The following is a 20,754-nucleotide window of genomic DNA, read 5'->3' on the forward strand; positions in this document are numbered from 1 at the left end:
CTGTCAGAACTGTCAACTCTACCAGAGGTTTTCCTGGGGGAGATATCCCACAAGCTCATTTATTGAGTAAAGCTGGGTATGCACTCAAACCATGGCTGATGACACCCATTAGAAATGCACACATACCCACTGAAGAATGCTATAATGAAGCACACGCTCAAACAAATAGCATAGCACATGTGGTTGGGCTACTGAAGTCATGGTTCTGGTGCCTAGATTCATTCATTCATTTCTTACATGAAACACAGGAAGAAAGAGTAATATTAGCTGGGAACTTAAATTTACTAGAAACAGACTGGAATAATATTGATTCAACAACGTTAGTAACGAAATTATTCACAGAGTATATACAGGAACAACAAATGTTTCAGATTGTAAAAAAAACATAGCAGGGGATGGAATATATTAGATATTGTTTGTATTCCCAAAGAAATTACTATAACTTCAAGTCAAGTTTTACCACCATTGATGTACAGTGATCATGGGGATATTAAGGTTAATTTGTTGCTAGATAATTCTGCCAAACTGAAATCTAAGCCAATGCACAGAAGGTTAATTACAGATTATAGGGAAGCAAAACAGTTACTATATAAAACTAACTGGAGCGAGGTGTTCAGTGGAAAAACTGCAGATGGAATGTGAAAAGTTTTGAAAGAGAAATTGTTTGAGTGTAAAAAGTAAAAGAAATGTTTAACATCAGTTTCTAGGCACGCAACATCAGGGGGGTATATTTCCATAAGAACAAGATACCTGATTAAGGTGAGAGACAAAAAAATATAAGAAATAGAAGAGATGTCGAACTACAACTTTGAAAACTGACATAAACAAGCTGGACAAACAGATTAAGCATAGTGTTAGACAAGATCAAGAAAAATTTGAAGAACATTTATATAAAGATATTGAGCATAATAGGAAACCTTTTTATAGATACATAAGATGTGGAAGGAGTAAAGATACACAAACTGATAAACTGTGTGATGATTCTAAAATTTATTCTCAGACACAACAGATTATAAATAGATTTACAAAATCTTATGCAAAACAGTTTGGCTCCACAAAAGTGCTGGTAAGTTGTCCTAGTGACATCCAGGTAACCCCAGATACTGGAATCAAGTTAGATTATATTGAAAAAAAAACTGTACAAACTGGATCCAGACAAAGCACAGGGAGAAGACGGAATAAGTAACAATGACCTGAGAACATTTCAGCAAGGACTTACACTACCATTATATCTATTACTCACTAGGTCGGTCATATAAATATGGGGAGATTCATCAAGATTGGAGATATGCACTTATTAAACCTGTCTTTAAGGGAAAGGGGAGTAGGACAAACCCAGAATCATACAGACCCTTAAGTCTACTTTCATGTTGTGGAAAAATAATGGAGAATGTAATACTGGATAAGTTATTGTCAGAACTGGATAGGTTAGGACTTGAAACCATAATTCAGAATGCATATGTTGAAAATAGATTTGTTGCCAACAATATAATAACAGCTATGAATGAAAAATTGTGCTGTCATGTGATTTATATAGATTTAACTTTGGTATTTGACAGGGTCGTACACAAAACATTGATCAATAAATTAGTACAACTAGGTATTGATGTACTGTTGATAAGATGGATAGCTGAACGGCTTACAAATAGGACATGGCAAGTATCACACACCAACTGGACAGGTGAAATCCATGGTTACAGTCAAGGTGTCTTGCAGGGCTCTGTCCTAGACCCTTACTTGTTTAGATTGTATCTTTCAGATCTTACTTTTTCATCTGAGGTGTTCTACAGACTATATGCTGTCGAACCGAAATTGGGTAAACTGATTACAAGTGTTACAGATAAGGCATGTCTGCAAAATAATTTGACTAAATTGACCATTTGGACACAGGAGAATAATATGTTGATAAATGCATCAAAAACTAAGCATATGAGATTTGGGAGACATAAACTGAAAGATGAATATTTAATACAGCACACAGTGATTGAAACTGTAGACTCATTTAAGGACCTGAGCATATGGGTAGATTCAGATATGAGTTTTTCTAATCATATCAACCAATTGGCTAATGATAGTTATAGAACTATAGGTTGTATAAAAAGATTTATAAAGTCCAGGAAATCAAACATAATGAAGTCATTGTTTGTTAGTTATGTTAGACCCAAACTTGAGTATGGAATAACAATATGGAAACTCTGTAGGAAAACAAGCATGAATAAACTGGAAAGAGTACAACAGAAATACACCAAGGGCATTCATGGATGTGAAAATCTAAGTTATTATGAAATACTAAAATATTTGAACTTGTACAGTGTCTCTTACAGATATTTAAGAAGATATCTTATTCAGGTATATAGGGCATTTAGAGACAACTACCTCTGGGAATGTTTGGGGATATCAAAAAGTACTAAAGAATCATCAGATAACCTATGTAGAAGATTCTATAGGAATGAAAAGTGTACTAATTGGTTCTCTGACAGAGTAGCTGATGCTTGGAACAGACTACTAAATTACATTAACGCAAGTACTGTGTTCTGCAGATGGGAAAATAGATAGGGGTTGAATTACCATAACAGCCAAACTGTGTGTTTGTGTTTTTAATTTCTCCAAGTCTTTTGGGTTTCTAATACCATGATGGGAATGGACCCCATTCCTAAGTCAAAGTATGATTAAAGCTCATGAAATTAGTATTATTTCACTCTTTGATGTTAGCCAAAAGTGCTCTTCACAGCACCCGCAATGTGCCCAGTAATGACTCCTTCTGCAAATCGTATGGTGTTACATTAATTGGTAACATATCTAAATACGATTGCAAATTATTTTTTATAAGACCAGTTTTTCCTACTACTACTGGAACTGTCTGGGTATCTTTCTTTCACATTGCTCTCATTTCTGCCTGCAGATTGAGGTATTTTATGACTTTGTGTCTCTCTGTACGCAAGACACTGTAGTCACTAGTTGTGGTGATTTCAATGATCAATGCTACTGTTGTCTTCTTTTCTTGGACCACTATATCCAGTTTTTTAGCATCTAATGTTTGCACAATCTCCAGTGTAACAATCTCGCCACATTATTATTCCTTTCAGTATACAGTCCCTCTGCCATTAAAGAGTCACAACCAGCAATAAGGTATATGACTGTTTCCAATTTGGTTCCACAAAACCTACATATGTCTGTTTCTCCCACATGTTCAACGGACTTAGTAAACCAGCATGCATGTAGCCCACTATTTTGGGCTGCCAATATTAACCTTTCATTTCTTGATGTAAATTCACCTCTCCTTAACTATTCCTGCGTTCATTCTTGATCAACATGAGGCTCTTCCAGAAGTTTTCTATACTTGCAACTATATTTATGTTTTTTCTACATTTCTTGCCTTCTCATTTGGTCCTTCACCTTATATTCTCTCTTTTGTTTTTTAGCACATTCAGTTGCTGCCTGGTTTTTATCCACTTCTGGTTTGATTTCCATTCTTGCTTGACATCGATATGCTTCTGCTAAATTAAGCAGAGATGTCATCTTAGATTTATTCTCCTCATGTTGCAAAACTTTCACCACATTTGGATCTTGTGAGGTCAGTAGATATGTGTGGAGTCCCATGATTGCAGATCTATACATATAATCAATTTCAAGGAGGCCCATCCCTCCTTCGGAATGGGGAATATATAATCTTGGTATACATTGATTTTTATAAATCATTTGGTGAGCATGAAGCATCCTTCTTTTTTTAATATCCAATCTATCCAACACTTTTTGGGGCCAGTCAACCACTTCAAAACTATATGTTAGGACAGGGAGAATAAATTGATTTATAGCTTGGGTCTTATTCCTAGGTGTCAGTGCTGTTTTCAAGATTAATTTAAGTCTTCTAAAGTACTCCTTACTAAGCTTTATTCGCATTTGTTCATGTTTTATTGCTGATCCTTCATCAATTCCCAAGTATTTATACACCCCCTCTTACTCAAGTTCTTTTATATCACATTCTTGTCCCAAACTGATGTTTTCCTGGTGCTGCACTTTTCCTTTATTAAAGGTTGCTTTTGCACATTTTTCAAGATCAAATGACATTCCAATATCATCTGAAAAAGTTTTGACAACCAGCAGCTGTGCTTTAAGGTCCTCATCTGATGAGCTATACATTTTTAAATTATCGACAAAGAGAAGATGAGAAGTCATTAGACTTTGCTGTTTTCTAGAAGCCAAATTATAGCCATGACCTAAGCTGTTAAGTAAACAGCTTAATGGATTAATGGCAAGGCAAAATATCAATGGTGACAGAGAGTCACCCTGGAATATCCCCCTTTGGATTTTTATCCCTGGGATAATAATCTGTCCTTTATCATGGCTTGATTGCAAGGTGGTCTGCCACTGCTTCATGGTTACTGTAATGTAATCAATCAGTGTAGGATGTACCTTATACATTTTTAAGCACTATTTTGTCCATGAATGTGGGATATTGTCATTTGCTTTTTTATGGTCAATCCATGCCATACTTAGATTCTTCCCTTTCTTACAGTTTTCCACTATAACTTTATTTAACAACAAATTATCCTTTGTTCCATATGACTTTCTTTTATTGCCCTTTTGTTCTACTGCCATAATTGAGTTTTCTTCGAAATGACTATAAACTCTGTCGGCGTACAAATAGTTCTTACTCATGGCTAGATCCTCATGTAAAAAGTTAATACTTTAAGCCAAAAGTTAGGTACTGCATCTGGGCCTGTGGTTTTCCAATTAGAGGCTTTTCTCAACTTTGTTTCAATCTCTCTAGCTGTTATTTCATCCCATTTCATATCCTGTACCTTTAAACTTCTTATTTTTTCTTTTACTTCTTCTATCCATTTAGCATCTTTGTTATGTTCCACAGGATCTTCATAAATACTTCTCCAAAATGCATCAACTTCCTCTTTTTTTGGCAGTCTATCAATTCCTTTTACCTTATTTCCCAATTCTCTAAAAAACTTTTTTGGGTCATCAGTAAATTGCTTATTTTGTGCTTTTCCCTTTCATTTATCTTCGTATCTTCTGTGTCTTTCCACCTGTTTTGAAATTTTTAGTTTGTTATCACCAGTAGTGCATAATAGATCCTGGTCTGTTCTAATACTGCTCACTGCTTTTATCACATCTATCTTTCTTAATATTTTTGTTGATCTGTTCCTGCTTCTATAATCATCTAACAAGGAAACTTCTTGTCTTAGCTGCTTTATAGTTTTCTCTATTTGATATTTCCATGATGGTATTCGCTTTTACCCCCCCCCCTTTCTCTCGCTACCCTATGTTCCTGTGGTAGAATTTTATCAGTTATTAATTTAGCAGCATAGTAATATATTCTGTTTACTTCTGTTATATCACATGGATCTCTATGGACAGTACCAATTACTGTGTTCATTTGTTTTATCAAGCTTCTGACTTTTGGGGTTTTATTAACCTTCTGCAGTCTATTTCTGTCATTGATCTTGATATATCTGTCTTTGTCTACTAAATCAAGCAACTCTTCTCAACTCTTTTTCTTCCATACTGAGGGCACATCCAATGTTTTCCATTTCCTGTGGGCATTCTATAGGAAGTTCTGTAACATCTTCTTGTTGCACATTCTCTTCAGTTTCATCCTGTGTCATCTGTTGTTTTGTCATATGGAAACTCACTGGCCTATCACTCCTCGACATTGACTGTGTCAGAGTTTCTACAGTTTCCTGTTCCTTTCCTTGATGTCTAGCTTCAAGTGGACTTTTATACTGGTTTCCTGTGGAAGGCTCCAAAATATCTTGATATGGCACCTGACCTGTTGCTTCCTGCTCCACTGGTTTCCCCTTAACTTGGATATCCATTGCTCTATCCTGTTGTGGTGCTTTCTGCATTTGATTTTCTACACTGAATCCTTCCATTTGCAGCTGTTCCATTACCTCTATTTCTATTTCTTTGACTTCTCCATTACTAATCTCTTTTTCTACTTTTCCTCTTAGTCTCCTTATTTTTTGTATTGTAAAGTTTTCCATATCCATATTCCTTTGCCTATATTTTTCTTCAAATATCTTTGGTGCTGCTCTTTTTGTATTAGTTAGTTTTGCTTTTGTGTCTGTATGTGTAAGCGTGTGTGTGTGTGTATGAGTCTGTGTCCTATTATTAGCAATAAAGTCTAATGGAGAACAACACTTTTTACAGTTGTACACGACTACACAGCCATTGCATACAGGCCTCCCAACATCTTGTCTCAAACATACACTAATGATATCATCTGCTACAAAGTGTTGTGCAACAGTATAAAAGTCAGATTTTTGCTATGATGCTTGTGTTAAATATGGTGTTCTTTAACTTGTGTAATTAGGTAGAGGTTCTAATCTCACTGCAATTACCTTGGGTGTGTAATAGCCAGAAAAGCATGAGTCTGTGTCCTATTGTCATCAATCAAGTCTCATGGAAAACAAGTTTTTTACAGCCATACATGACTATGCAACCATTTTATATAGGCCTCCAGACATCTTCTCCCAAACATGCACTGAAGATGTCATCTGCTATAAACTGCTGTGCAACAAAAGAAAAGAAAGACTTTTGCTGTGGTGCTTGTATTAAGTACTATGTTCTTTAGCTTGTGTAACTAGTAAGGTGGGGATTAATCTCACTGCAATCAGCTTGTGTGTGCATTGTTAGATGAGCATAAATCTGTATCTTACTGCTAGCAATCAAATCTCATGGAGAACAAAAACCTTTACACTCATACATGACTACACAGCCATTTCATACAAGCCTCTTCTTCCAAACATACACTGATGATGTTATCTGCTATAAAGTGGTCTGCAACAGAAAAAAGTCAAACCTGTGCAGTGGTACTTGTGTTAAGTACTCTGTTCTGTAAATAGCTAGTAGGAGTTTTATTCTCACTGCAGTCAACATGTGTGTGTGTGTGTGTGTGTGTGTGTGTGTGTGTGTGTGTGTGTGTGTGTGTGTGTGTGTGTGTGTGTGTGTGTGTGTGTGTGTGTGTGTGTGTGTGTGTAGTCCGAACAGCAGGTGTCTGTGTCTTACTGATATCACTCAGGTCTCATCGATAAAAAAGTTTTACATTCGTAGATTACTACACAGCAAATTCATACAGCCCTACCAACATCTTCTTCTCACCAGACACTGATGATGTCATCTGCTATAAAATGTCTGACACTATAAAAGTTAGACTTGTGCTGTGGTGCTTGTGTTAAGTAATGTGTTCTGTAGATAAATAGGTAGGGTTTATAGTCACAGTGCAGCCAACCAGTGTATGACTGCTTCTATTCAGTTAGTTCACATTCTGGAAACCTTTTTATAACATAATTTGAGACACTCCTACCACCTTCTTCTTCTCACCAGACACAGATGATATAATCTCCTTTAAAGTGCTGTCTGACACTAAAGCAGTCAAACTTATGCTGTGGTGTTTGTGTTAAGTGCTGTGTTCTGCAGCTAAATAGGTAGGGATTTTAGTCTCACTGTGGTCAAGTGGGGTGTGTGTGTGTGTGTGTGTGTGTGTGTGTGTGTGTGTGTGTGTGTGTGTGTGATCAGTTAATCCATATACTGGAGTCCATTTTAGAACGGCATGTGAGAAACTCCTACAACCATCTTCTTCTCACCAGACACTGATGATGTCATCTGCTATAAAGTACTGTGCAAAAGATGAAAAACAGGATGTGTGCTGTGGTGTTTTTGTTAAGTAGTGTGTTCTTTAGCTTGTGTAACTCATTAGGTATGGGTTCTAATCTCACTACAATCAACTTGCATGTGCATAGTCAGACAAACATGAGTCTGTATCCTACTGTCAACAATTAAGTCTCATGGAGAACAACATTTTTTTTAGACATGCATGACTACATGGCCATTTCATACAGGCATCCCAACATCTTCTTCTAAACATACACTGATGATGTCATCTGCTATAAAGCATTCTGCAACAGAACAAATGTGCTGTGGTGCTTGCATTAAGCACTCTGTTCTGTAAATAGCTAGCAGGGATTTTAATCTCACTGCAGTCAACTCGTATGTGTGTGTGTCTGTGTGTGTGTGTGTGTGTGTGTGTGTGTGTGTGTGTGTGTGTGTGTGTGTGTGTGTGTGTGTGTGTGTGCATGTGTGTGTGTGTGTGTGTGTGTGTGTGTGTGTGTGTGTGTGTGTGTGTGTGTGTGCGTGTGTGTGTGTGTGCATAGTCCAAACAGCAGGTGTCTGTGTCTTACTGACATCACTCAGGTCTCATTGATACAAAGTGTTACATTTCTGGATTACTACACAGCAAGTTCATACATCCCCACCAACATCTTCTTCTCACCAGATCCAATGATGTCATCTGCTATAAAATGTCTGACACTATAAAAGTCAGACCTGTTCTGTGATACTTGCATTAAGTACTGTGTTCTGTAGATATCTAGGTAGGGTTTGGGTAAGTGTGTGTGTGTGTGTGTGTGTGTGTGTGTGTGTGTGTGTGTGTGTGTGTGTGTGTGTGTGTGTGTGTGTGTGCTTGTGTTCAGTTATTTCACATTCTGGAAAACGTTTTAGAACAGAATTTGGGACACTCCTACTACCATCTTCTTCTCACCAAACACTCATCAACAATGTCATCTCCTATGAAGTGTGTCTGTGTGTGTGTGTGTGTGTGTGTGTGTGTGTGTGTGTGTGTGTGTGTGTGTGTGTGTGTGTGTGTGTGTGTGTGTGTGTGTGTGTGTGTGTGTGTGTGTGTGTGTGTGTGTATGTGTGTGTGTGTGTGTATGCATAGTCCAAACAGCAGGTGTCTGTGTCTTACTGACGTCACTCAGGTCTCATTGATACAACGTGTTACATTTCTGGATTACTACACAGCAAGTTCATACAGCCCCACCAACATCTTCTTCTCACCAGATCCAATGATGTCATCTGCTATAAAATGTCTGACACTATAAAAGTCAGACCTGTTCTGTGATACTTGCATTAAGTACTGTGTTCTATAGATATCTAGGTAGGGTTTGGGTAAGTGTGTGTGTGTGTGTGTGTGTGTGTGTGTGTGTGTGTGTGTGTGTGTGTGTGTGTGTGTGTGGGTGTGTGCTTGTGTTCAGTTAGTTCACATTCTGGAAATCGTTTTAGAACAGAATTTGGGACACTCCTACTACCATCTTCTTCTCACCAAACACTCATCAATAATGTCATCTCCTATGAAGTGTTGTCTGCAGTAAAACAGACTTATGCTATGGCACTTGCATTAAATACTGAGCTTTGTATCTAACTAAGTAGGGGTACTGGACTCACTGTAGTTAAGTTATGTGTCTGTTTTTCTGATCAGTTAGTACATATACTGGAGGCCATTTTAGAACAGCATGTGAGACACTCCTTCAACCTTCTTCTCACCAGACGCTGATGATGTCATCTGCTATAAAGGGTTGTCTGACACTATCATAATCAGATTTGTGATGTGGCACTTGTGCTAGTGTGTTCCGCAGGTAACTAGGTAGAGGTTTTAATCTCATGGCAGGTGACTTGAGTGCATGTTGATCTTTAAAGACAATTTTATACTGAGACGTGACTCCACGTCTATGTCAAGCACTCCTCCAAATATATTTTCATCAGAATACAATGATGCTATCAGCTTCTGTAAAGTGCACTGTGACACTGTTAAAGTCAGGCGTATATGGTCATACTAGTTTTACATTGTATAGAATCCAACTTGTATACCTACACAGGTTTAATGTTCAAATCTGACCTCAGTCAACTGCTCTGTGTGTGTGTGGTTGGTGGTATATTATGGTCATTGTATAGTCTTATGCATCCCTTTTCATTTGACTCCCACTCTGGTAAACCTTTAACATAGCCCCAAGAATCCATCATCCCCTCTTTTACTCTGTCCATATAACATCCTTTCTGCAGATAACTGGAGGATGTTGTCATCTCAAAGATGCATACACACATCGTAAAGCAGAGTCCTTCCATGACCCTCTGCAAACCAGCTTCAGACCACTGGATGTGTGATTGCTAATTCTGTCATGGGGCTGAGCACAAGTCACATATGGACAGAGTCAGTATGTAATTCAATCAAACACATACACACTTACGCACATACCCTTACTATCTTCCATCAGATAGATATAGCAATTGTCATTTGAATGCCATAATAATGGCTAGAATGTTATGTGATGCTAGCCTTTATCCTAGTAGTGTCATATGACCCACTGAACATTGCACATGTCAATGTTACTGTCACCCACATGTGTTATGTTGAGGTGTGGATGTACAGTAGCCCTACAACAGTGTATTCCAGTCTGTGATTTCAGGTAATGTATTGGTGGCTGCTGCTGCCATTTGATTACATGTTCATTACATAACAGCTGCATTAATATGTCTCCTGAAAAGTGTTGGCATGGGATGATGCTATGCATATTGTTGCCTTACTAAGGCATGTGTTTTTGTAGTGGAGTATATCAATATTCTACACAGTTCTCATTCAACCATCACAGTGAGACTTGCAGTATGACACAGGTGTGAATGTATATACCTACCATCATTAATTGCTCTGTGAGATATATCAGTATAAAGTCATACTGATTATATGGGCACAAAAGTCTAGTTTCAGCCACATGTAATGCTGTTATATACACAACAATATAAGTACTTCAGATTCAATTGCAGCTTTAGTGAATTCATTGTATGCACAATTGCATTGCTATTTACAAGAATTATTCAGTTGGTCTCCAGCAGCACTGTGTGACTGTCACCATTTGTGTCAGAAACTGTTTTGCATGAGCCACTTCCACATCATTTCTAATGTGTCTGTATATGGTATTAGGGCACTCACACACAGCCTTCAAGTGAAAAACATATATGTATATGATGTGCAATGGATGTAGTGATGTGACATAGGTAGAGTTGTATGACTGTGTGAATACTTCGACTTCGCAGCATGTGATGCATACCAAAGGATGCATTTGGAGGTGTTGTCATTTTTTAAATAAGTATGAAATGTTATTGGCAATACACAAATAAGTGCAGAGCTGTTTGTTGATGGCATCACCCATACTCAAATGTAGGAAATAGAAAATCTGCTTGCTGACAGATTTGGATCAAACTTCATCTTTCTTCTACACTGGACATCACCCAAAGTATACATGCAAATATTACTCAACTTATTTTCTCAAGAGGCAGCTTAGCTGTGTGTTTTCTACAGCTACAAATACAGCATCAATGGGTCCTGACAACATCCCAGTTTGCCTTTTCAGTAACTTGACACCTGACCTAGCAAACCCAGTTGGGACCCTACTTAACCATTTCCTCCAGACAGTTTATGTTCTTGCAGAAAGGTGTGCATCAATTGTCATCCATCTGAACAAGGGGAAACCATCACCTGACCCAGGGAATTATAAACCCATAAGCCTGATCTCTAAGGCAATCAAAGGAATCATCATGGACCTTATCACAAAGGACACAGGTAATCTCCCGACCATGTACCTAATCCATTTTTGATTCATTAAGGGTATATCATGTCTGTTAAATCTGTTAGACTTCTTCAAAAAGGTCACCAATGGCATGGCTGAGGGAAAGACTGTGCATCCCACCTAACTAGACCTAGACAAGGCATTGTACAGAAATCCACACTAGGGTATTACAGAGTAACTGTCTCAAATGTGCATAAACACATATGTCACCAGGTGGGTAGCCAAATGGACCACCAATAGGACACATACTGTTGAAGTGTGTGAATTTACCTTTAGCAAGAGGCCAGTAACCAGGGTCGTACCACAGGGTTCTGTACTAGGCCTTTTCACGTTTGCTATTTACTTCTCAGAAGTCAAGACAAACTTATACAACCTTTGTCTTATCAACTTTGGGGATGACGGCAAAATATGGACAATCACTGAATTCATGAACAATACTGATATACTGCAGAAACTATTAATGTACAAAAATGATTGGTGCTAGAGCCATGGAAACACACTAAATGAACACAAAAGCATAATTATTCTCTTTTGGAAAGCAAATATCCAAGCTAATTACAATATAGATAGCACAACCCTATGAGTATACCTAGTGGTGCTTAATCTGGGTACTGAGATATTAACCCGAGCTTCGACCACCATTTATCCACAGTGGTGACAAATCCCTTGAAAGTGGCACAACTTGTAAGTATGGGCAGGCCATCTGCAGCAAAGGACATTATAATGCCATTATACTCACCCATTATCACAACAATAATTGAGTACAATGCACCCTTTTGCATGTACCTCACCACACATCTGCAACAGCTTGAGCAACATCAGCGTTTTTGCACAATGGAAATACATGGTATAAACAAGTCATATGCAGAAAGATTTAAAGCCCTATCACTGTATTATATTTCCAACAGATTACTAAGGGTTGATCTGTGTCTGGCCTACAGGACACTCTCCAATCTGGCCTTGATAGCAATATTATACATTGTTAAAGAAAACTGCTCAAGGGTCATTCATTCCAAGGATGTTAGATAGATAGATTCATCTATCGGACACTAACCCATCTCTGGAATATGCCTACTATTCACATAAAGTGAAGGCCTTTCCTGAACCTCTTCAAGTGCAAAATAAATCAATGGATGATTAAATATAAGTGTACTCTTGTTGTTGCACACATGATATCCTAACCACAGGCTTTGTTCCTTTGGAATGGAAAACAGCAACAGTTATTCCCATCCACAAAGGTGGCGTAGCAACAGATCTGGGGAATTACAGACCCATAAGCTTGAACAGTCTCATCTGTAAGGCCATGGAACATATCATTATGGACCACATAAATAAAGACATAGGTGACCTCTAAACCCCAGATCTTACCCAATTTGGTTTCATAAAGGGCAGATCCTGCCTGTTAAATCTGGTGGATTTCTTTGAAAATGTGACCAAGGCCATTGATAAGGGCAAATATATGCGTGCAGCATACCTTTACCTGGAAAGGCTTTTGACACAATCCCACATTCAGGCATTACTGATAATCTTAGTAAACTGAATGTAAACCCCTTTGTTGTAACATGGGTTGCCAACTAGCTCATAAGCCAGATACTCATTATCAAAGTCGGTGACTCCACATCAACCAGCAGACCTGTTACCAGTAGGGTGCCACAGGGGTCAGTGCTGGGCCTCCTACTGTTTGGTGTACACTCCTCAGAAGTTCAGATCAAAACTAAGAGGTTGTGGCTGACCAAGTTTGCAGATGACTGCAAACTAGGTGCAATCACTGAATCCGCAAATGATATCAGTATACCACAGGAGAGTCTCATGTAGACCAATGACTAGTGAATTAGTCACGGTTTCAAACTTGAATGCAAAGAAATACATCATCATTCCCTTTAGCACAAACAATGTCCAGTGACAGTATCAGATCAACAACAATACCCTAAGTACCCATAGGGTCATAGGAAGTTACTAGGCTAATGGCCCTGGGGCCCATACAAGTCTAGCCATGAGTTTATTCCCAAAAAGAAACCTCAGTCAGCACTTGCCACCCATGTCAATGACGGACACAGGTGGAACTTCTGGGACAAATTTATGGTTTCCCATCCACTAATCAAGGTTGCACTTGAAGAGGGTTGGCAAGATACTCTGTTTGATGTGTATGGAAAGTCAATTCCAGAGACAGGGCAGCCTCTGGAAGCCAAACCTGTCTTTCCAGCAGGTTTTGTTGATGTTGCATATTAGATTCAGGCTCTGAGCAGGAAATACAGGAGGAGTTAGGTATGAGATTGCTTTGTAGGTGAGACACAGATCACCTCTGAGCAATCTGTATAATTCTGTGTAGAATGAAAGTGATTTGAGCTTGTTCGCAAAGGACAGGTGTTGGAGGCCATGGATTCTCTTTGTGAGGTATTTTTGTGGCCTTTCCAGTTGGTGCAGATGTTTTGAGAGTTACATACCAGACAGGGCATTATATTCAATTATTGGTCTCATGAGGGAGGGGTATAGAGAGATAATGACCTCCTTTTTTTTGGATGCAATCCCTTTATTTATGAGAGGAACCAAGTAAAAAGCTTTTCTAACCACTGCCGCTACATGATGGTAGAATGTGAGATTGTTATCAACTTGAGTACCTGGGTCTTTCACCACAAGTTGTGTGTTTAGGGGGTTGCCGTTGATGTGGTAATCAGTAAGGGTCGTTTTTCTGCTGAATGGTATGATGATACATTTATTTTGCATTTAGCTTGAGGGCATAACTTTGGCACCAGTCATTAGTTGCTGTGAGACCCGCTTGCAGTATGTTAACATCAGTTGAGGAGTCAGTGACAGCACCCAACTTACAGTTCTCCACAAACTTGGTCTGTCACAGGCATTTTGTCTTTGCCTGGACCTCTGAGAAGTAGAAGCCAAACAGTAGGTGTCCAAGGACAGATTCCTAGGGAATTTCACTAGTGACAGGTCTGCAATCAGAGGTGGTGGTGTCTATTTTTACCTTGAGGGACCTTGTCAGTGACCCACTTGGCCATCCACTTGATGAGATAGGGATTTATGCCAAGTTGTGTTAGCTTTTCGACTGTGACCTTAAATTCAACCACCATGTGTCTACTGTAGTAAAGAAAGATTTCTACACAGCACACTTGATTAATAAAGGCATCCCCTCAAGAGCAAAAGATGATAACTTCCCTATACTCAGCACTTATCCGACCCATAACTAAGTTTAATGCCCTGCTTGGCATGTATTGTACTAAAGACCTGCAGCAATTAGAGAGACCTCAGAGGTGTGTAACAAAGAAGATCAAGAGGCTCCAGCACATGTCTTACACCGACTGACTAAAGTCCCTGTCACTATACCCCATATCATATAGACTTCTTAGGGGAGACTTATGCCTGACCTACACAGCAATGCAAGACCCAAACCTAATGAACTTGTTGCATATCTGTAAATCAAGCAGGACTAAGGCTACCTGTTCCAGGGACCTAAATATGGCCTGCAACTTAAATAGGACATGCTGGAGGGACAGATTTATCTCCCAGCAACTGCCACCTCTTTGGAACAGGCTGCCAGTTCATGTGAAAGAGAGCACCTCTATGACACTGTTCAAGAGGAACCTATACGAGTGGATGGGGCACTGCAAATTCTTACAGGGGATAGAGCCTGCAACCCTCCCAGGCATAGGCAGTCATCACTAAATGCAAGCTTGGGTATTGACTAGAATTTCTATGTTATTATATTGGGATGAAATGGCTAGGCCTAAAATGACCACTGGGTGGATAGCCTAGTAATCTTGTATGATCCTATGATCCTATGATCCTGTGATCCTATGATCCTATGTCCCTTATGGATAGAGGCAGATGGTATTAGATAACATAGCATAGACACATTCCTGTGTGAACAATGTTCACATAGCTATTGAAAATTGTGTAAGTCATGTTAAATATGGCTAGACTTTTATGGGATCTTGGGACTTTAGCCTAGTACTCTCCTATGTACCTATAAGCTTATGTAGTTCAATTATATCACAGGTACAGCTATAGTGTGACTGTGCAGCATTAAGAACATGCCAGTACATCATGTCAGTACTACCACTTAATAGTTTGTCTCAACACATATGCATGCATATCAGGATTTCATGGTTGTATAGCATTTTTTATGGCTATGTCAGTGTGAAAGTGATTGTGTGGCACATGTCTTGGGTTTGACATGTGCTGATAGAAGGTGTGCTCCATGCATTTTTTGGTATGCGAACAACATCACAGTGACAGCTTCCTTGCTCATTGATGCCAGACCTTGCAGTGCTGTAGTTTCTGTGCACATGGGCCTAACTGATGTATTGCCATCTGTCTCACATTCTGCTGTAACATTCATTATGATGGATCACTTGATGGATCACTTCTTAATTCACATATCGATTGCAGATGATGCAGACAATATCCATTGCTATTACATGTGGCAAATGCATGTAATACACATCTGTGTGCAGGAAATCTACTGATAATAGTGTGTTGTTTTTAACTGTTGTTATCCATATGGCTGATACCTATGTCATCCAGAGATGCTTTACTCAAATGTATCACTTTTGGTACTGTAAGCTCCCACATATCTTGTTGGCAATACATATATATTCTTTGTGATGCCTGACCATTAGGAGTTGACAGTGCAAACTTTTCTTCAAGGTGTTCTACAAGATGCATGTGTGATACATTTTTCTGCGATGCGTCCAGTAAATACACAGCTCACTGACAAAACTGATGGCATGGGTTACATTATTTAAGGTGTGGATTGTGGCTTATGTGTCATACAAACTTTTCAACTGGGCAGGATTTCCCCTAATTTAAACTACAAATATAACACTGCCCCTCTTAACACCTCCAAAAAAGTGGTCATTTTTGAGGAAGGTGTGCTGAATTCCCCTTATAGATTACTGACAATTAATTACAGTTGTACAACTGTATTCTTGCAGAATACGTACAATAACCTGCAATCACATATTTTATGTCAATGTCACAGATTAAGGGTGCTATTATCTTAGCACTGGCCATGTGTGCGCCTGCTATTGCCTAATGTTGCCCCTGATTGGTTGACAGCTATGCTGGCATTTCAGTCATATTCAGGCCACTCATTTGGCACACCTTCACAATATGCACATACCCCTATTTATATACTCTCCTTGCTAAATGTCCTCTCCTGTGATCATGTCAGTCATGATGTTTATATCTCAACCAATTATCTCCATTTATGTGTAACCTTCTCTGACAGTCACATAATATACTATAATGTGTGATTATATAAATATACTCACTGAGGAGGTGTAAACAGCAGTATGTACTGTGCTATGTACATATGTGATTAATGTTATGATACTGACTTGTCTTGGAATGTGCATGCATTGACATGCCCTATCTGGTGGACATTACCATGTTCCACATGTCCTTTTCCTCTTTCTTTATCACCACGATAAATTTCTGTGGCCCTTTTCAATATGCACACTTCTCCAGACTAGTGCATTTATAATGCATTCTATGTACCCTTGATGATCAACACAAAATCCTTTATTTTAGTATGCCAAATGATGTTGTAGTGTATATTGTGCTGAGTACACTTTTCAGTAATGTGTTACTACTGCTTTCATTACATTCATTTTAGCCCTGGTGATCATTATGGCTGTCCATGCAATTTTGTAGAGAAAGTTTATTTGTAAGCAAACTTGTCTGCACGTTCTATATGCCTTCCTGCTGCTTTAGACAGTTTTCTGGCCAGTAACATTGTCGCTGGCCACTAATCCTCATTTGTATTCATGTAAGTGCAATGCGAGGCATGCATATGTGATTAGTGCTGTTGCTCATTGCACAAAAATGTAAACTCCATGTAGGCTTCATGCTAAGCCTACATGGAGATTACTGAATTCCTAGGAATAACTTATTCCTTGCTAAAAAGGCCCCTGACCAGACTCTACTGCCCCAACCAAATTCTGTAAATAATTTTCTCATACTCTTTCCTCTTCTTTATTTTAATAAAGTTAATGAAAAATCTTGAGTACAACTGAAAATCCAAATCCATTTTTTTCTTTATCAAATCTCACACTAAGAAATAAGGCAAGGATGGTTTAGACCCCCTCCAGTTATAGACCAATTGCTTTGTTTAGATCACAAAATAGTTACTAGATTTATTAATTGTATTATTTTAGAACAATTCAGCATCCAGTTTCACCCAAACCAATACGGTTTCTTCTCAGGCAAAACAATGTATACTGCCATATATACTGTACATGCTATACTTCCTTAAATATAAGAACAGCAAAATACACGGCAACCCATTTATTCCACTATGTGGTGCCAAATGTGTAAATTCTTGAGGATCAGAAATGCTGAAAACTAACGTCTAAAATACAAAAGGAAGAAAAAGTTAGCTACAATTTTTTCACGGTGCAAGGCCTCATCACTCATGATGTGAAAGGCAAGTCCCCAACCCTCAAATTAAACATATACCAGCTCTATGGTTGCAACCATTCAAAGATGATAGAAACCTCCGAAAAAGAGAATCGCTCCTTTGGAAAACAGTGATCAATATTTTTTTCTCAGCATATTATAGTGCAGGCAACTGAGGCTCAGAAAAATTCAGCTTGACTACCTGTAGAGATATTGTACCAGATGTAGCATTTTAACCAATAGGTGTCCAAAAAGCCCTGATGCTGTAAATGTGCGACATTGGTGTTATTTACATGAACATGCTGGAATATCCCCCTCCACTTTCTTCCACAATTCAAAATGTTATATTGATGTAAATAGTTGCGATTCTAAAATACTGACTCAAATAACTAGGATCAAAATATATTTATGTGAATAGCTGTGATTCTAAAATATATGCTCAAACAAGTGGGGGTGCATCATGAATACTTTCTTTCCATTACGCTTTCTTTTTTGTTATTTAATTACATCTTAAATTATATACAATATGACCTGGATAGTCACTCAAAAGAAAAAAAAATACTTCTAAGTTGAAATTTATAGCTGACACTGGACTTTCATTAGAGCTGATAGGAACATAACATCAACTCAAATTTCATCAAACTAATAGCAGATGAAATTGTTCAAAGAAAGGAAAATGCTTGAGATTGTACTTTGAAAGAACTATTATTATTTTTTTTAATTAAAAGAATCTTATCTAGACATTTTCTTTTTAAAACAATATGCTAATGCCCCTGACTCAGGCAAGTACAATAAGATAAAAAGGCTATGGTTCTACCTTTTTTTTATTTGAAGAAATCCTCAAATCTCCTGGGAAATATTGACCATCCATCCAAATAACTGCCAGCTATGAAAGAAATAAATGCAAATTGTCAATAATAATCTAAATCTAGTTGAATTATTGCAGGTGAAACATTGGAATAAATACTTGCAGCTAACTTTTTTACCATTCTATAGCATTTTAACATTGTGTGGCATTTCTGACTTTTTACTTTGACAAATGCTTTAAAGGAGTAACTATCTGAAGACTCCCTTACTCCATCTTTGCAGAAAATTGTTAATAAGTATAATCATTATTACAGAAGTATAAACATTCCTTGAAAAACAATTCACTTTGCATCCTGGCTTCCAGCAGCAATAAAATGGAAAAAAAAAAACTAAAAGATATTTTGAATACATTTTTAGATTTAGTTCATTTGGGTAAATACTAAAGAAAGAGTTTTTTCTAAACTTTTGCAGAAATTTAAATTAAGGCAGGTAGTTGCAAGTAAGAAACCATTGGTTATGTTCCTGACTTCTTGCTACCCCAAAGATCAGAAGCTCTTATCAAAATAATAATTAAATATAACTTAGAAATGCAAAAACTACTTGAATATTTTGTTGACTTTATGAAATGACTATTCCAGGTATCATTTAGGAAGAAGATAATACAATGAACAATATTTTAAGAGCCTATCTTACATTACAAGACATGAGATGGTCTAGAGACCATAAAAAGTATTGGCATGGTTATGGACAAATAGGTGGTCATGTCTGTAATGTTGACACTCAAAACGGTGAGTGCTGACAAGCTGAAAAAAAGACCAAAAACATAGGAGAAGGGCAAATTTCAAAAACTGCTCTTCTCATTAAAACTTCTTTTTTTCAGGGGGGCAAACCCTTTCTGCACCACCATGTGGGGATTAAGCCCCCCCACACCCCCTGAACTTATAAATATATATATATATATATATATATATATATATATATATATATATATATATATATATATACGGATCTAGGACTATTGAATAACAATTCAATAGTCCAAATCCACAATCACCGAACACACTTTAATGAAAGCGCTTTCGTTAAAGTGTGTTAAAAAAATAAAAAAAACAATAAATCTACTTTTATGGAGGGGGCAAATAAATTGACACTTCTTGTTAATCTGAAGCTGACTGTGATCGCTGTGTTGATTCTACTGAGTAATCTTGCTCAGAATTAATCTGCTGGAGTTGTCCTGTGTTTGAAAATTGAAGACATAACTAACCAAAATATCACTGACCCTTGAGAAAAAATGGGCTGCAGTAACATGCTCACTTCCAGGTGGGATATATTAAAACATGAGATAAGGTGTGTAATATCTGTCTATAAAGGAAGGCATTAGGTGGATTAAGAGAAATGAGATAATTAGAAGTAATTTGAACACATTGAAGAGCATCTTTCAGGAGGTGATATTGGAACCTGGCTCCTGTAAAAATGTTAGAATCTCAATCTCAGAACTGGAGACTAAGAGGTACATTGAACACAAGCTGGAGGAGTGACTACTGAGTATAACGAGAAAGGAAAGTAAGGAAAGGAGAATGATAACTTGTAGGTTACGATAGCAGACGACAGAAAGGAAAATTAGAGGGACTAAGTTTGGGAGAGGCATTTACTCGTCAAGCAGTAGTAAAAGAATCCCAAGCTTATTTTACAGAGCTGTGTAATATAGACAGGGTTTATATGGGGAAAGATGTTTGAGATTTCTGAGGTGCAGGAATTCTTGGTATGGTTAGACTTCTCTCCTTTAACATAGAATGCAGTGTAATAACTGGAAGCCCCACTTGAGATGCATGATACAATGGAAGTCACTGAGACTTTATTCAGAGAGTAAGTCCACAGACCAGCTGGACTTGAAGAGACTTTCTTTCAGAAGTGGATGTTAAAACTGGCTTATTTTGTAATCTAGGTATTTAATTCAGAAAGAGAGAAGGAAGAGACAGTCTTGCTGGTAAGGCAGGAAGAGGTTATCACTGTAATTCCTAAATCAGAGAAACAGCTGTCATATGTCAGATTATGTAGGCCCATTTCCTTCCTAAACACTGATTTTGAATTCTTTGTCAAGGTGTTAGACCAAATAGATGACTCC

Source organism: Protopterus annectens, chromosome 5.part1, assembly GCF_019279795.1.
Source record: "Protopterus annectens isolate FY-2018-M chromosome 5.part1, PAN1.0, whole genome shotgun sequence".
NCBI lineage: Eukaryota > Metazoa > Chordata > Ceratodontiformes > Protopteridae > Protopterus > Protopterus annectens.